The sequence below is a fragment of the Pseudophryne corroboree genome, chromosome 3, assembly GCF_028390025.1.
Source record: "Pseudophryne corroboree isolate aPseCor3 chromosome 3, aPseCor3.hap2, whole genome shotgun sequence".
Classification (NCBI taxonomy): Eukaryota; Metazoa; Chordata; class Amphibia; order Anura; family Myobatrachidae; genus Pseudophryne; species Pseudophryne corroboree.
In genome coordinates this window covers 578151275-578168240 of record NC_086446.1, presented here as the reverse complement: position 1 = coordinate 578168240, position 16966 = coordinate 578151275, and the positions used below count along the sequence as shown (strand labels likewise).

Here is a 16966-nt window from a genome sequence, read left to right as displayed (position 1 = left end):
GTAGAATTGATGTATATCAGGGGATTATTATCCGTATGTACCGTAAACTTTACTCCATATAGATAATCGTGGAATTTTTCCACCACCGCCCACTTTAATGCCAAGAATTCCAATTTATGTACGGCATAATTCTTCTCACTGCTGGATAATCCTCTACTAATATAAGCTACGGGCCGTAACTGTTGATTTTGTTGTTGATACAACACTCCCCTAAGTCCTTCAATAGAAGCATCAATGTGTAGTTCATATGGTAAGTTAGGATTGGCGTATGCTAAAATAGGAGAATGGGTCAGTAGATACTTGAGTCTCTGAAAAGCATCTTCACACTGATCTGTCCATCTATCTCCAAACTCTTCTTGGGGCTTAAAATACTTTCCATTGGAAGAGCGACCTCGACCAACAGGCGGATATCCCTTAGTCAATTCTGTCAATGGGCGGGAAACTTTTGAATATTGGGGTACAAACCGGCGGTAGTATCCACTAAATCCCAAAAATGAACGTAGATCTTTTAAATTCAATGGTCTAGGCCACTCCTGTACGGCTGCTATCTTATCTGGATCAGTTGATATTCCTTCTCTGCTGACAATATGACCCAAATATCGGACGGCTGTTTGACACAATCGGCATTTGTCGATAGACAGCTTCAGACCTCTCTTCTGTAATCTATCTAATACTTTTAGTAATCGTGCATTATGCTCCTCCAATGTCCTGCCAAATACTATAACATCATCAAGGTAAACTAGGACTTCACGGTAGCACATGTCTCCAATGATCTTCTCCATAGTCCTCTGAAATGTTGCTGGAGCCCCCTTGATACCTTGGGGCATCTTAAGGAATTCGAAGAAACCAATGGGACACAAAAACGCTGTTTTAGCACGGTCATCCGGATGCATAGGGATTTGGTAATAACCACAGCGCATGTCCAGAACCGAGAACCATCTACTCCCTTGAAGACAGTCCAACGCTTCTTCCACTTTAGGTACAGTGTACTGATCCTCAATGGTGCGATTATTTAGAGTACGATAGTCAATACACAATCGAATGTTACCATTTTTTTTCCGGGCTACCACAATTGGAGAAGCATAAGGACTTTCCGATTCAGCAATCACCTGATTTTCCAAAAGATGTTTCAAATGTTGTCTCACGTCCTCAAAATCAGCAGGTGCTAACCTCCTAGATCTCTCTCGGAAAGGGGTATCATCCCTTAATCTAATTCGATGTTCTACCTCAGTGGCAGTACCTAGGTCCCACTCTCCAAAGGAGAAAACAGATTCCCTTAATAGCATTTCTTCAATCAATTTATCCCTGTCCGTAGCAGACAGGTCACTTCCTTGGAAACATTCTTCAATCTTGCTGGCAGCATGAACTGAGCTCGTGATAGTATATTGGTCATTCTCCAGTATCTCCTTCTGGCACGATACTCCATTTTCAGTCGTTGAAATAATTTGCTTTATAGGGTCTTGCTGTATACACCACCTAGCCAGGGTTTTAAAGAGATGGGAATTTGTCCCCACTATAATAGATACCACTCCCTGGTCTGATGGAGAGTCTGGACACACTAAGGCTAAAAAAGGAAGGGCAGTTTGGCACTCGGTGCTATCATCCATAAATTCGATGTGAGTGGTCACATACCCGAGATAAGGGTATTTTTGGTCGCTCAGACCCCATATTACCAGTCCATCAAAAGGCATTAGTTGTACATCAGAAAGATATTGTCGGTACCAACTTTCGAATATAATTGACACCTGTGATCCACTGTCCAATAATACTTGACACTCTTTCCCGTTTATTAAAGCCGGTACCATTGGCGCTTTTCCAATTATTCCACTGGGAACAAGGTTAGACCACTGAGTACTCCCCATTGCGCATACATTTATAATCTGGGAGTCGATGCAGGGTTCATCGACGTCCCTTGCCTGTTTTCCGTCCTAGATGCGGACCGCAACTCAGTACTGTTCTCACGTACACTGGTACTTTCGTTCTGAATACATTCAAAAGAACGATGTCCTAATTGTCCACATCTATAACAAGTGAAGTTTCTTATATTATCTTGTCTTCTACTGAAGCCTCTCCCCCTGCCCAACTGCGGTATCCTAGCGTTTGAAGATGAGGTACTCTGTAAAGAAATTAGCTTATCTAATTTCTTATTTTGTTCCTCTATGGCTTTTAATAAATGTTCATTAACAGAAGGGACTCCAGAGGTAGGAACAATAACTTTGACTCTTTTTAGATTTTTTTCTCGGTTTTCAATTTGCACTTCTTCCAATTTAACTTCTCGTATCAATTCTCCTAAAGTAGGAGGAGGATCCCTGGGCATATTACATCGTAATCTTTGAGCTACAGGATTTGTGGTCATAGCTCCTCTCAATATGTACTTTAGTCGCATAGCATCAATTTCTGAGGGATTAATCCCTCCTTTATCTAACAATTTATAAAGAATTTTGTCTAAACGATATATATAACTGGTGAGGGTTTCGGTAGGTTCTTGGTAAGTCTGATTTAACCACGACAGCAGATCTCCCACATCTTCTAATGTACCAAAAGAGTAGTCCAGAGCTTCAAAATAATTTTTTAAAGTAGCATTGGAATTACTTCTCCTAGTAGCATGAATGATTCCCATCGCGGGTCCCCTCAAGCTTTCCACAATTCTCTGTTTTTTAATATGCTCCGGGCACCTCCACTCCTCGGAATGCTGTATTGCCGCCTCCCTCCATACATCATAGCTCTCTTCTCCAGTTGGAATTGGGATTACTCCTGAAAATATCCTCAGTCTTCTATATCCTCCTTCATAATGCCATCTTTCAAAGTGGCTAACCACTTTATCCATTACATTCTCCACTTGGGGATTTATATTTTCTTCACCCATTGATGTTTCTTCAGATGTATTACTAGTATGATGGTAACAACCTGCTCTAGTACTTTCAACTTTACTATCTTCTTTCATTATAGCTTGCTCTCCTCTATCTGCATACTTATCCACTGGCCACCTTACTTGCAATCTCCTACCAGGTATCCTTTCTATTAAAATATTAGCTGGGATTAGCGATTCATCTAATTGATTATCATTACTTATTAAGATTGCACATGGTTCTTCACTAACATCTTTCCACCTATCTATAATATGTGCTTGTTTCACTCCATACATCTTTTTTATTTCACTGATAATATCTTCCTCCGTAACATCCACTAAATTTCCCATAATACTCACACTTTTCTGTACATCCACCCCCTTACTTCTACACCAGCTATAAATATCTTCTCCACTGATCTCCATTTTTTCTATTTGTTCGTATCTCAGCTCAGTGCCTCCAATGTGTAACCCTAAGTTTAGTGCCTCCACCCAGACTTTTGATAGATAATATTACAGTATAGGATAAGTCTGGGAAACCTTATGAGTAGTATTTATTATTTTACAGGTTAAGATATTTATTACCTCTGAGATGTACATCCCAGGTTCTCCGATCGATGTCCAGGTAAGTTCATTTCAAATAAACTCATTCAAAGTAAGTTCAAATAACTCTCTTTACTAAATGCTTATATATATATATATATATATATAGTATATTGTACAATGAAACAGTTGTAGATTATGACCAATGTATCGTAATAATACATATACATTTAATATATCTTTTTATCCCCTCAGATACTTATTAATGATAATCACCTATGCAATATAGTTGACTAAAACTTTATACTAAACTATACCTGTATGCATAACTCCTATTCTGACAAATACAGTTTACTATCTTCAAACTACACTTTCCAGAGTACATATTATAATAACTATCCACAATAGTTATATCATAAATATTATATAACAACAGTTTGTGTTTTAGTTATAGTCTATTTATATATATGCATATATATATACGTCTTGCACTTTCAACTCTTCCTTATAATGACTAGTCACTTGGGATATATATATATATCTTCTTCTGAAAGGGTAATTTCCATTGAGCTAAATTCCTTTCCTCTGTATTGTACTTGTAATCCTGGTTGTTGAATTGACAATAACCTGAAGGGTTTGTCTAAATATTAATGGTTACTTGTATCCAAATATCTTCTGTTGATAGGTATATTTCTAGTTTGTATCCACTGTAAATATACAAACTGCTACTAAGTGTTTTCTGTTTGTTGCTATACTGAGTTATACTTCAGATGTCACTGTAAATTCTATGTCTTTTCCTGAGATTTATATATTATTTACTCTTTCATAGGAGGAAACAAGTCTCACATGAATCTCAAAGTCTATTCTGACGGTAATATTATATTCCTCTGTAGTTACTTATATATATATATATATATATAATAGTGTTGAATAAATACATTAGAAAAGGTCTGTACTATAAAGAAAATCCATCTTCTTTGAGTGTTATTCCCATGGACAGTCTCTGATAGTGTCAATACTTTTCCTAGTAACCAGTATGGTTATAGCAGTTCCTCAAGGCTATAATATTCTGTGAGTTTATAGGAAGTGTTTCTATATTATCCTATAAATATATGTCACTATATATATATATTCTGGGTGCGGTGTTAGGTGCAATTGCTCACAGACCTTAGGTGTTTTCACTATTAACTCCGGTTAATAGCTGGAAGACTTGTAGCATAATAGAGCGGAGGTCTCTCGGTACCTGCCAGCTCCGGTTATTGTTGCCGCTGCTGGGACCGCTCTGGTCTGCTATTGCTCTTCCCCGACAGTGTGCTTGGGTTTCTGTTCGGCCTCTCCGCTCTTCACCAGTGCTCCCCCAGCTGATACCTCAGGCAGCCGTTCCGTCTCTGTGGAGGGTGACACTTCTCCGGATGTAAATCTTATGGGGATAGTTCCGCAACTGGTTATTGATACAGACATGGACCAATATAGGTTCTTGGTCTGTGACCGACTTTAAGCTAATAATGTACACAAAGTGTACTGATTACTAGTCGGTGGTGCTCCCAGAGTCAGTAAGTTTGAAGCACTAACACAGGAGAGGAGAAAGACTCTATGTTGGGGCACTCTTCATCAAATATTAGACATTTAAAACATAACTTTTAATAATTGTATTAAAAATAAAGTGACACAGTTTGTAAAAATATATTTACAAATAATCATGCATATAGATTTACTTGACAATTTGTTTAAGAAAATATAGTGAGAATAAGCGCGTTGGTGAAAATTATTTGTAATTAATACATCAACTGGGAGGAGGTCTGTCTGTGATATATGACAGGTTATTAATTTTATTCCCAGGGATAGAATACCTTGGTTTGGTTATCTCTGTATTTGTAAATGCTTCTAATGAAGGGGAGGGTATATGTGATATGAGAAATAGAAAAATGAAATATGAAAAATGAAAAAAGTATGAAAAAAATGAAAAAAATATGAAAGAAGATGTATTGGGATGTTGCCTGTGTGGGTTTTTATACACCTTCTGCTCTATATTCAGGCAGCCGTGTACCCGGAAAGGCTTTTGGTGGATGAGAGAGCATGAAACTGGAAGGCTTATCTGACAGAGACGTTAAAGATTAAAGAATTCTTTGGCTGATATAGCTGATAAGGGGCAAGAGAGGCCCTGATATCTCGTCAATGCACGTAATCTATATAAGTATCATGACATCTTGGATTACAATTAGTAGATGAAAAATCAGAAAACCGCTTTGGATAAACCTTGCAACAGGGATATTTTGCTGAAAATAACGTTTTTTTAAAAACCTAGTACAGAGCAAAGAACAATGCACCGCTGTTGATGATCCAGTAATAGATTAAATCACATTTTATACACAAGAAAAATAACAAAAGTTCAGAACACACTAGTTTTGTATTTGTGAGGGCTGATATAATGTATAAAAAAGCTGCTTTAGAATAGCTAGTGATCTGTTGTGGATCACATGGATATATTCCTAGCTGATAAATATCAGTGGGCTAGGATAATTGGTGTTCAGAAAAGGCATATTAGACTAATTAAAGAGAAAAAACAACAATATGAAAAATAAAAAATAATAATAAATAATAAATAATAAAGATAACTTCCCTCTTCCTTTCAGAAGAAAAAAATAGCAGATTTTGCACTCCTTAGTACAGACCACCCATAAGTACACTTCTTATTATAAGATTGTTATGCTCCTATTTCACATGAATGCATATGAGTAAAATGGAGTGTAATGAAGGAGGTATTCTGATGAGTATAAAGCAGTAAGGAGTAGTAAAAAGGAGGTTGCTACATAAATGCAAAGTACAGAGAGATGATATAAAATCTTCTTGCCCTAAAAGGGCGCTTACTGAACCCTTGTATTCCTTTTCTGGGAGTGGGCTGCGCAGTCCCACTGGATCCCACTAGACTAAACGGACCGTTTCACCGCAATGTCGGCTTGCTCACTGGTAATTGGTATAATTCAGAATGAGGGTATATATAATACAGGTTTAATTACCTGAGTGGCCGCAGGTGATTGGAATGAACGCGCCGTGTTTGACCGGCGATTCCGGAAATGACGTTGCGCTGCGTCCGGCGGTAGTCATGGGAACGCTTTGCGTTCCACAGCCATAGGGACGCTTTGCGTTCCACAGCCTTTCCGTTCGGCTGTGTCTGTGAGAAATCTCGGTGGCGTCTGACGTGTGACGCATGTTAAGGGAAGAGATTGTATACATCTAGCGGTCGTCATGGAGACGCAGATGCTGCTGACGGCTGCTAGGGTTGCTGCGCTCAGTGGCTCATTAGTACAAAAGTGGTGGAGGCGTGGATAGTTGGGATAGAGAAAAACTGATAAAGTTAGCAGTTTGTAGTTATCTTAAAACATGGCCTGATGATGGTGAGAGACAGAGTTGATCACAATGATGGGGATTGAGGACGATTATTTACTGGAGATTATATATATGAGTAGAATAGTAATAATTGATGAATAATATATAACGAAAACAATAGTAATGAAGATAGAAATAAATAATAATAATAATTATAAGTAAAGATAAATAGCATTGTAAATTGTTATTGATAAATGTGCTAAATATTGTGACAAAACGATGATAATATATTTGGCCACTGGTAGTGTGCCATATAATGAGAGCAGGATAAGAAGTGAGGAGGAGCTAAGACGTAAGGGGAAATACTTGCTGATTGATGCTTTAAAGCAATTATACTTATAAATATGTATATAAAGCTATAATCTGTATCTGTTTAGAAATGATTGAGAGATAAAGTAAAAAAGGGGGGGAGGGGTGAAAGTTGAGGATGGAGTGGAGAAGTGAATACAGAAAGGGTGAAATATAGTGAAAAATAGTGAAAATTGTGTGTGTCTGTAGTGTACTGGTATCTTGCAAACAACAAAGAGGGATTTAATTGATAAAAAAAGGCTGGGATTGTGACCCATAGTGATAAATAATTGTGTTAATTATAATTCGGCTGATTACAAGAGGGGGAAAAAAATGAAATAATGAAGTGTGCGCTAGGGATGTGTGTTAGACCTGAATAACATGGTCATTTGACCGTGCTTGGTGTTTAAGGGTCCTAAAGTGGGGGCCCATAGTTATGATTAATATAGCATAAGAAACTGATGAGAAGGGCTGATGACAAGTTTGAGGGAAGGCACTAAAGAAAACATGTGCGAGTGCACTGTGAGGTGAAACCTGTTTATAAGATAGGTGATAAGACAAAGAACTTAACTTAATGATGATAGAAAGGTACGTGTCATGCTAAATATTGATTATAATTATTAAATGTATGATGTTATGGTACTGTAACGCAGTCATAATGAGTGCGTAAAGAAAATTTGTATAGTTTACATGATATAAATGGATCAGCAACAGAAGAAAGCACCTAGATGGATGTGTTCTTTAAAATTATTGAAAACGTTTGAATGGATATTCTAGGTATGTTATAAAAAGATCCCATAATTTATGTATTCATTGAGACCGTGAGGTGTCAGACTGTTGAGGTTGTAAGTCCATTCCGATTCTCTTTTCAAGAGTTCCTGGGTTAGATCTCTTCCTCGTATCCCTAATTTGATTTGTTCTAAACCAAAAGCTGCCATCTCTCTGGGGTTACTTTTGTGATGGTAATGGAAGTGTCTAGCCACCGATGTTAATTTCCTCATTTTGGCTAGATCCGTGTCACTATTCCTTATGGTGCCGGCATGTTCTAGAATACGAAGTTTCAGTTTTCTAGTCGTCATTCCTACGTAGCGAAGTCCACATGTACAGACAAGGCAATAAACCACCCCTGTTGAGTTACAGTTGAGGAACTGATTGATATTTCTTATGTTCCCATATCTGTCTGTAACATTGGAGGTCTTGCTCATAAGGGTGCATGCTTTGCAGTCTCCGCATGGATAGGATCCCTTGACAGTCGATGGTCGTGTTGGATGACTAACAAAATGACTTGAGACTAGATGATCTTTTAGATTACTTGAGCGTCTCCAACTCATGGAGGGTTTAGTCTCGAGATTTTTGTACAAATCTTCATCTAGAAGAAGTACTGGCCAATGTTTTTCGATGGAGTCTCTGATTTCCTTCCATTCTCTGCAGAAAGTTCCCACAAATCTCAATTTGCTGTCCGATGTTGCTTTATCTCCATCATTCTGTTTGCTGGAGAAGATTAAGGAATTCCTTGCCGTTGATAGGGTTTGTTGTTTGGCTTTTTTGATGGATCTCCCGCTATATCCTCTTTCTTTGAGTCTGGATGAGAGGTCAACGCATTTTTCCTTGAAGATGGTGGTGTCTGAGCAATTTCTCCTCAAGCGCAAGAATTCCCCTTTAGGGATGTTTTCAACTGTCGGTGGAAAATGAGCGCTAGTTTGATGGAGTACACTGTTGGAGGCTGTAGGTTTGCGAAATAATTTTGTATGCACCTGTCCAGTCATATCTTTGTACACCGTGAGATCCAAAAAGGGGATAGATGATTCACTAATGTGGTGGGTTAATTTCAAGTTCAAGTTGTTATGATTTAGTATATCAATGAATTTTAGGAGAGATGTCCTGTCTCCTTCCCATATCATAAAGATATCATCGATGTATCTCCACCACACCGTTATGAATTGTGTGTATATCTCGTTTTCTGGGTTGTGCACTATCTCCCTCTCCCACCAGCCTAGATATAAATTGGCATAGGTGGGGGCGCAAGCTGCTCCCATGGCGGTGCCTCTTGTTTGGAGGAAAAACCGGTCATGGAATGTAAAATAGTTTCTTGTAAGGACAAATGTTAAGAGTTGAATCAAAAAGTCGTTGAATTCATTCTGTCCCTCCATCTCCAGGAAAAATTTCACAGCCCGTAGTCCTGCTTCATGATCTATGCTCGTATATAAGGATTCAACGTCCAATGTGACCAAAAGATGTTTTGTTTCTAGTTTGACATCATGAAGTCTCTTTAATACGTCCATCGTGTCCTTTAGATAAGATGGAAGCGTTAGGACATACTTCCTCAGATGAAGATCTAAGAAAGTACTGGGTTTCTCCAAAAGGCCGTCCTGACCTGATACGATCGGTCTGCCAGGCGGTGTGGTAATGTTCTTATGGACTTTGGGCAAGAGGTACAGTGTAGGAGTCTTAGGGTTGGTAGGTAGCAGATACTTGAATTCTTGGTTCGTAATTGTGCCTGTTAGTTGCGCACTATTAAGAATTTTCTTTAATTCTGCTGTATATTTTTCTGTTGGATTAAAAATTACAGACTTATAACAATCTCGGTCTCCTAATTGCCTCATTGCTTCTTTGATGTACATATGTACTGGCCATAGTACAATGTTCCCCCCTTTGTCCGAGGGTTTTATCACAATATCTTTCCATGATCCGATCTCTTTAAGTGCTTGTCTTTGTAGTTTGTTGAGATTGTCTGTCTTATTCATCTTGATTTTGGATTTTCTGTGTATATAGTCAAGATCTTTGGAAATAAGTTCCTGGAAGACCCTTATTTCTGGGCAGATATTCTCTGTTGGAAAGAAAGTAGATTTCAACTTGCACTTAGGTCTGGTTGTTTGGTCTTGATTCTCTAATTGAAGTTCTTCCAGTATGGCTATGGCTTCCTGGTCTTCCGCCGTAATGGTTTGATCTTCTATGGTGTTATCTTCTGAGGCTAGGTTTTCTCTTTTTTTGGCGAAGAATTTCTTGAGTAAGAGTTTACGGCCAAACAGCTTAAGGTCCTTTTCCCATTGGAATCTGTTAAGTGATTTCATTGGTGAAAAGGACAGGCCCTTTCCGAGTACCATGATATGATCTTCTGTGAGCTGTCTTGTTGAAAGATTAATGACCTTTAAATTGGAGTCCTCCTGTCTGTTTTCTGGTAATACCGAGTGGGATATCGGGGTGACCAGTCTGGTTCGTCCCTGGGGTCTCTTCTTGCTCCTGCGCGTCTTTCTCCTGGTCGTAATTTTGATCTTCCTCTTCTCCTGGTAACCCCTAAAAAAGAAGAAGACGTAGGTCCCAAATTCTTGCCAGTGTCTGCGTTTTCATAGCGGTAAGGTTCCCGACCAGTGTTGTTGGAATCCGAGAAGTATTCTCCTCCAGAGGAATCTGCCTCCGAAGATGAGTTCTCCTCATAAGTATGTTCGTAGTTTCTTCTATGACTAGGTTCCCGTTCTCTTCTTATCGTGGATTTTTTCCAATTGAAGATGTTTCCTTCTTGGAAGTCTCTGATGTCCCTCGCAAATTTAGTCCGTTTGCGGTCAATAATCCTTAGCTCGTATGGTTCTAAATCCTTTTTAATTTTTTCAAAGGTCTGTTGGAAATTTGTCTCTTTTTCCCATTTCTCAAGGTTTTTTCCTAGGTCATCAATTTCTTTTTCGACAGCATTTAGTGTGAGATGACTATGTTTGACTAACACTGCCATTAAATCCTGTGCGCATTTCATGAGTGCCCCTTCCCATTCAGCTTTGAGATTCTCCGTTATCAAGGGAAAAGCCGGGAAGATTTTTGGTCGAAGGCCTCTGGGAGTGATTTTGTTCTTGGCATAACTCTCCAGAGTTTTTATATCCCAGGTTGCTCGTGTTCTTTTCTGGAGACATGATCTCAATTTATGAAGTTCTTGTAGCCAATCTTTATTTTCTGGGTTAGAGATACCCGTATTGGAGAAGATGTCTTCACTATCGTTAAGCGCAGAGGTTTTACGACTTAGTTCATTCCGTAGATTGAAAGCGGCCATTATAATGAATGAAATATTTAGTAGGTCACTTAAAATAAAGGATAACTGTAAGATTAATGATAAATTGATTGGTGTCTAAACCGTGCTGGAACAAGAATCTGAATTTAATCAGAAAAGAGCTAAGATAAATCTTATGGGGATAGTTCCGCAACTGGTTATTGATACAGACATGGACCAATATAGGTTCTTGGTCTGTGACCGACTTTAAGCTAATAATGTACACAAAGTGTACTGATTACTAGTCGGTGGTGCTCCCAGAGTCAGTAAGTTTGAAGCACTAACACAGGAGAGGAGAAAGACTCTATGTTGGGGCACTCTTCATCAAATATTAGACATTTAAAACATAACTTTTAATAATTGTATTAAAAATAAAGTGACACAGTTTGTAAAAATATATTTACAAATAATCATGCATATAGATTTACTTGACAATTTGTTTAAGAAAATATAGTGAGAATAAGCGCGTTGGTGAAAATTATTTGTAATTAATACATCAACTGGGAGGAGGTCTGTCTGTGATATATGACAGGTTATTAATTTTATTCCCAGGGACAGAATACCTTGGTTTGGTTATCTCTGTATTTGTAAATGCTTCTAATGAAGGGGAGGGTATATGTGATATGAGAAATAGAAAAATGAAATATGAAAAATGAAAAAAGTATGAAAAAAATGAAAAAAATATGAAAGAAGATGTATTGGGATGTTGCCTGTGTGGGTTTTTATACACCTTCTGCTCTATATTCAGGCAGCCGTGTACCCGGAAAGGCTTTTGCTTAAAGAATACTGGGTTATTCAGCTTTCTGCTAGAGACAGAAGTCTGAGAGTGCGAATAAATACTGATTTAGATATGAGTATATACTGATAAATAATTTTTGTAAAAAAAAAAAAAAAAAAAGGGAAGAAACACTGAGTGAAGACAATGATAATATTTTATAAACAGCGTATTTGATGGTAACCGCTAGACTTATAAGATACTGGTGAGACAATTGAAGGAAAGAAAAGAAAGAAATAATTAAAGAGGGTGTCTTACTTCTGCTGTTCAGCTGGGTTGTTTACTGCACCTGGTGTTCACTGTTGGTCCCCCACACAGTTACTGGCCAGGCCTGCCACAGATTTGCTTCCAAGATCGAACGGGATCAGGCGTATCCTGTGGAGTATGGCCGTAATCTGCTGAATGAGAGAGTATGACTAACAAGATGCTTCTGCTGTCCAGAATGGTGGATGAGAGAGCATGAAACTGGAAGGCTTATCTGACAGAGACGTTAAAGATTAAAGAATTCTTTGGCTGATATAGCTGATAAGGGGCAAGAGAGGCCCTGATATCTCGTCAATGCACGTAATCTATATAAGTATCATGACATCTTGGATTACAATTAGTAGATGAAAAATCAGAAAACAGCTTTGGATAAACCTTGCAACAGGGATATTTTGCTGAAAATAACCTTTTTTTATCAATTAAATCCCTCTTTGTTGTTTGCAAGATACCAGTACACTACAGACACACACAATTTTCACTATTTTTCACTATATTTCACCCTTTCTGTATTCACTTCTCCACTCCATCCTCAACTTTCACCCCTCCCCCCCTTTTTTACTTTATCTCTCAATCATTTCTAAACAGATACAGATTATAGCTTTATATACATATTTATAAGTATAATTGCTTTAAAGCATCAATCAGCAAGTATTTCCCCTTACGTCTTAGCTCCTCCTCACTTCTTATCCTGCTCTCATTATATGGCACACTACCAGTGGCCAAATATATTATCATCGTTTTGTCACAATATTTAGCACATTTATCAATAACAATTTACAATGCTATTTATCTTTACTTATAATTATTATTATTATTTATTTCTATCTTCATTACTATTGTTTTCGTTATATATTATTCATCAATTATTACTATTCTACTCATATATATAATCTCCAGTAAATAATCGTCCTCAATCCCCATCATTATGATCAACTCTGTCTCTCACCATCATCAGGCCATGTTTTAAGATAACTACAAACTGCTAACTTTATCAGTTTTTCTCTATCCCAACTATCCACGCCTCCACCACTTTTGTACTAATGAGCCACTGAGCGCAGCAACCCTAGCAGCCGTCAGCAGCATCTGCGTCTCCATGACGACCGCTAGATGTATACATCCCTTCCCTTAACATGCGTCACACGTCAGACGCCACCGAGATTTCTCACAGACACAGCCGAACGGAAAGGCTGTGGAACGCAAAGCGTCCCTATGGCTGTGGAACGCAAAGCGTTCCCATGACTACCGCCGGACGCAGCGCAACGTCATTTCCGGAATCGCCGGTCAAACACGGCGCGTTCATTCCAATCACCTGCGGCCACTCAGGTAATTAAACCTGTATTATATATACCCTCATTCTGAATTATACCAATTACCAGTGAGCAAGCCGACATTGCGGTGAAACGGTCCGTTTGGTCTAGTGGGATCCAGTGGGACTGCGCAGCCCACTCCCAGAAAAGGAATACAAGGGTTCAGTAAGCGCCCTTTTAGGGCAAGAAGATTTTATATCATCTCTCTGTACTTTGCATTTATGTAGCAACCTCCTTTTTACTACTCCTTACTGCTTTATACTCATCAGAATACCTCCTTCATTACACTCCATTTTACTCATATGCATTCATGTGAAAAAGGAGCATAACAATCTTATAATAAGAAGTGTACTTATGGGTGGTCTGTACTAAGGAGTGCAAAATCTGCTATTTTTTTCTTCTGAAAGGAAGAGGGAAGTTATCTTTATTATTTATTATTATTTTTTATTTTTCATATTGTTGTTTTTTCTCTTTAATTAGTCTAATATGCCTTTTCTGAACACCAATTATCCTAGCCCACTGATATTTATCAGCTAGGAATATATCCATGTGATCCACAACAGATCACTAGCTATTCTAAAGCAGCTTTTTTATACATTATATCAGCCCTCACAAATACAAAACTAGTGTGTTCTGAACTTTTGTTATTTTTCTTGTGTATAAAATGTGATTTAATCTATTACTGGATCATCAACAGCGGTGCATTGTTCTTTGCTCTGTACTAGGTTTTTAAAAAAACGTTATTTTCAGCAAAATATCCCTGTTGCAAGGTTTATCCAAAGCTGTTTTCTGATTTTTCATCTACTAATTGTAATCCAAGATGTCATGATACTTATATAGATTACGTGCATTGACGAGATATCAGGGCCTCTCTTGCCCCTTATCAGCTATATCAGCCAAAGAATTCTTTAATCTTTAACGTCTCTGTCAGATAAGCCTTCCAGTTTCATGCTCTCTCATCCACCATTCTGGACAGCAGAAGCATCTTGGTAGTCATACTCTCTCATTCAGCAGATTACGGCCATACTCCACAGGATACGCCTGATCCCGTTCGATCTTGGAAGCAAATCTGTGGCAGGCCTGGCCAGTAACTGTGTGGGGGACCAACAGTGAACACCAGGTGCAGTAAACAACCCAGCTGAACAGCAGAAGTAAGACACCCTCTTTAATTATTTCTTTCTTTTCTTTCCTTCAATTGTCTCACCAGTATCTTATAAGTCTAGCGGTTACCATCAAATACGCTGTTTATAAAATATTATCATTGTCTTCACTCAGTGTTTCTTCCCTTTTTTTTTTTTTTTTTTTTTTTACAAAAATTATTTATCAGTATATACTCATATCTAAATCAGTATTTATTCGCACTCTCAGACTTCTGTCTCTAGCAGAAAGCTGAATAACCCAGTATTCTTTAAGCAAAAGCCTTTCCGGGTACACGGCTGCCTGAATATAGAGCAGAAGGTGTATAAAAACCCACACAGGCAACATCCCAATACATCTTCTTTCATATTTTTTTCATTTTTTTCATACTTTTTTAATTTTTCATATTTCATTTTTCTATTTCTCATATCACATATACCCTCCCCTTCATTAGAAGCATTTACAAATACAGAGATAACCAAACCAAGGTATTCTATCCCTGGGAATAAAATTAATAACCTGTCATATATCACAGACAGACCTCCTCCCAGTTGATGTATTAATTACAAATAATTTTCACCAACGCGCTTATTCTCACTATATTTTCTTAAACAAATTGTCAAGTAAATCTATATGCATGATTATTTGTAAATATATTTTTACAAACTGTGTCACTTTATTTTTAATACAATTATTAAAAGTTATGTTTTAAATGTCTAATATTTGATGTTAGTACTTCTCCGGATGTCTCTGCCTCTCCGGACGTCACCTGTCATCCCTCCGCTTAGCCGTCGGGAAGCCGCTCCTCCTCTCCGGATGTCGCCGCCTCTTCAGTGGTGCGCTGGCTTTCAGTATTGGCCGCTCCTCATTGGTGCACAACCACCAGTAGTCGCGGCGCTCTCTCATCCAGCCCCCCGCTGACAGGATGGCTTAGTTCAGCGGGGCAGACAGAGAGATACCGCTCCCATGGCTGTGCACCCGATCAAGTCACGAATGCTGCTGCTGCTCCTCTATTTATCCTCCTCACATCTGGGTCGCGTGGATCTCATCTTCCCGCCGAGGTCTCGAGAGTCACCTGTCACAACATGTGCCCAGAGTTACCTCAGGTGGTACACGGTCCAATCAGGTACTTTATTATTTCAATTCAGTACCTGAGCTGAAGGTTCCCTCACTAACAGTCCCTTATTGATGCAGTACATACACATTGCCCCTATATTACCAGAGTTACTCAATTCAGTCCAGGGCATATAAACCTATATACTGACGTGAATTGCCTCTATAAATAAAAATACATACCGTATTTGCCGGCGTATAAGACGACTTGGCGTATAAGACGACCCCCAACATTTCCACTCAAAATATAGAGTTTGTTATATACTTGCCGTATAAGACTACCCCCTTCCACACACCAAATAAAACGTAAAAGAACATCAGATTTGTGACATACTGTATATTAGGACCTGATAAGAGATTTGGATAGGGAGTATTTATCAAGGTATGCATAAGAAGGGAGGAGGGGGCGAGGAGAAAGTTGTAAAATGTATAAAAGTATACCCCTGTGTGAATTTAGTGTTACCGGTTTCACATGAGTGCCATTAGTATTAGTATTAGTGCCATTACAGTACCTGTCATTGTCACCATTGTACGGCCACAACGCGACCGCAGCGCCTCCGGCCAGTCCCTGCATCTCCCTGTAATTGGCACTAGTGACCCGCTGCGGCCGCACTGGATATCGCGCGATACTGGATGGTGAGTAGAATGAGGTGGGCGGGCATCGGGAGGCCACTATGGGCACCGGGCGAGTATCGGAAGGCCACTATGGCAGCTATGACTATACCAACTGAAGTGCACCCGGCGTATAAGACGACCCCCCCATTTGGAGGCATGTTTTTCAGGGCAAAAAAGTAGTCTTATACGCCAGCAAATACTGTATATACATATATCTTTGACTCTGAACTAGCAGTCCTTAATAAAATTGGTACTTATACACCTATATTCATATATTCAACATGGCTGGATTAGTAGAATATTATTACATTATCATACTTAAACAAACACACACAACATACATACATACATACATACATACATACATACATACATACACAAAGAGTCTACTTGCACACACAGTAAACATACATACAGGAAGTATACATACACACACACACACACACACACACACACACACTATACTGTACCTGCACACACACACACACACACTATACATGCACACAGCATGATACATACACACAGGGCCGGATTAACAATGGGGCGAATGAAGCTGCAGCTCCAGGCCCCCCATTGAAAATAGGCCCACAGGATCTCCTGCAATGCAGCCAGTGTTAACAGTAAAAAAAACACTGGCTGCATAGCGTTGTCCCCAC

At 38.8% G+C, this 16966-nt stretch overlaps 1 long non-coding RNA gene across 6 annotated transcripts in view; it reads left to right on the top strand.

The window, feature by feature from the left end:
- LOC135056344 (uncharacterized) overlaps positions 1–16966 on the top strand; it is a 106360-nt gene that overhangs the window by 66304 nt on the left and 23090 nt on the right. For 3 of the 6 annotated variants that reach the window (XR_010243956.1, XR_010243952.1, XR_010243954.1), the window contains 3 exons: positions 3417–3473; positions 4221–4262; positions 5427–5943. This is a non-coding gene — a long non-coding RNA (uncharacterized LOC135056344). Of the gene's footprint in view, positions 1–3416; positions 3474–4220; positions 4263–5426; positions 5944–14459; positions 14591–16966 lie in introns of those variants that run through there. The other 3 variants (XR_010243953.1, XR_010243955.1, XR_010243957.1) reach the window with 2 other exon arrangements.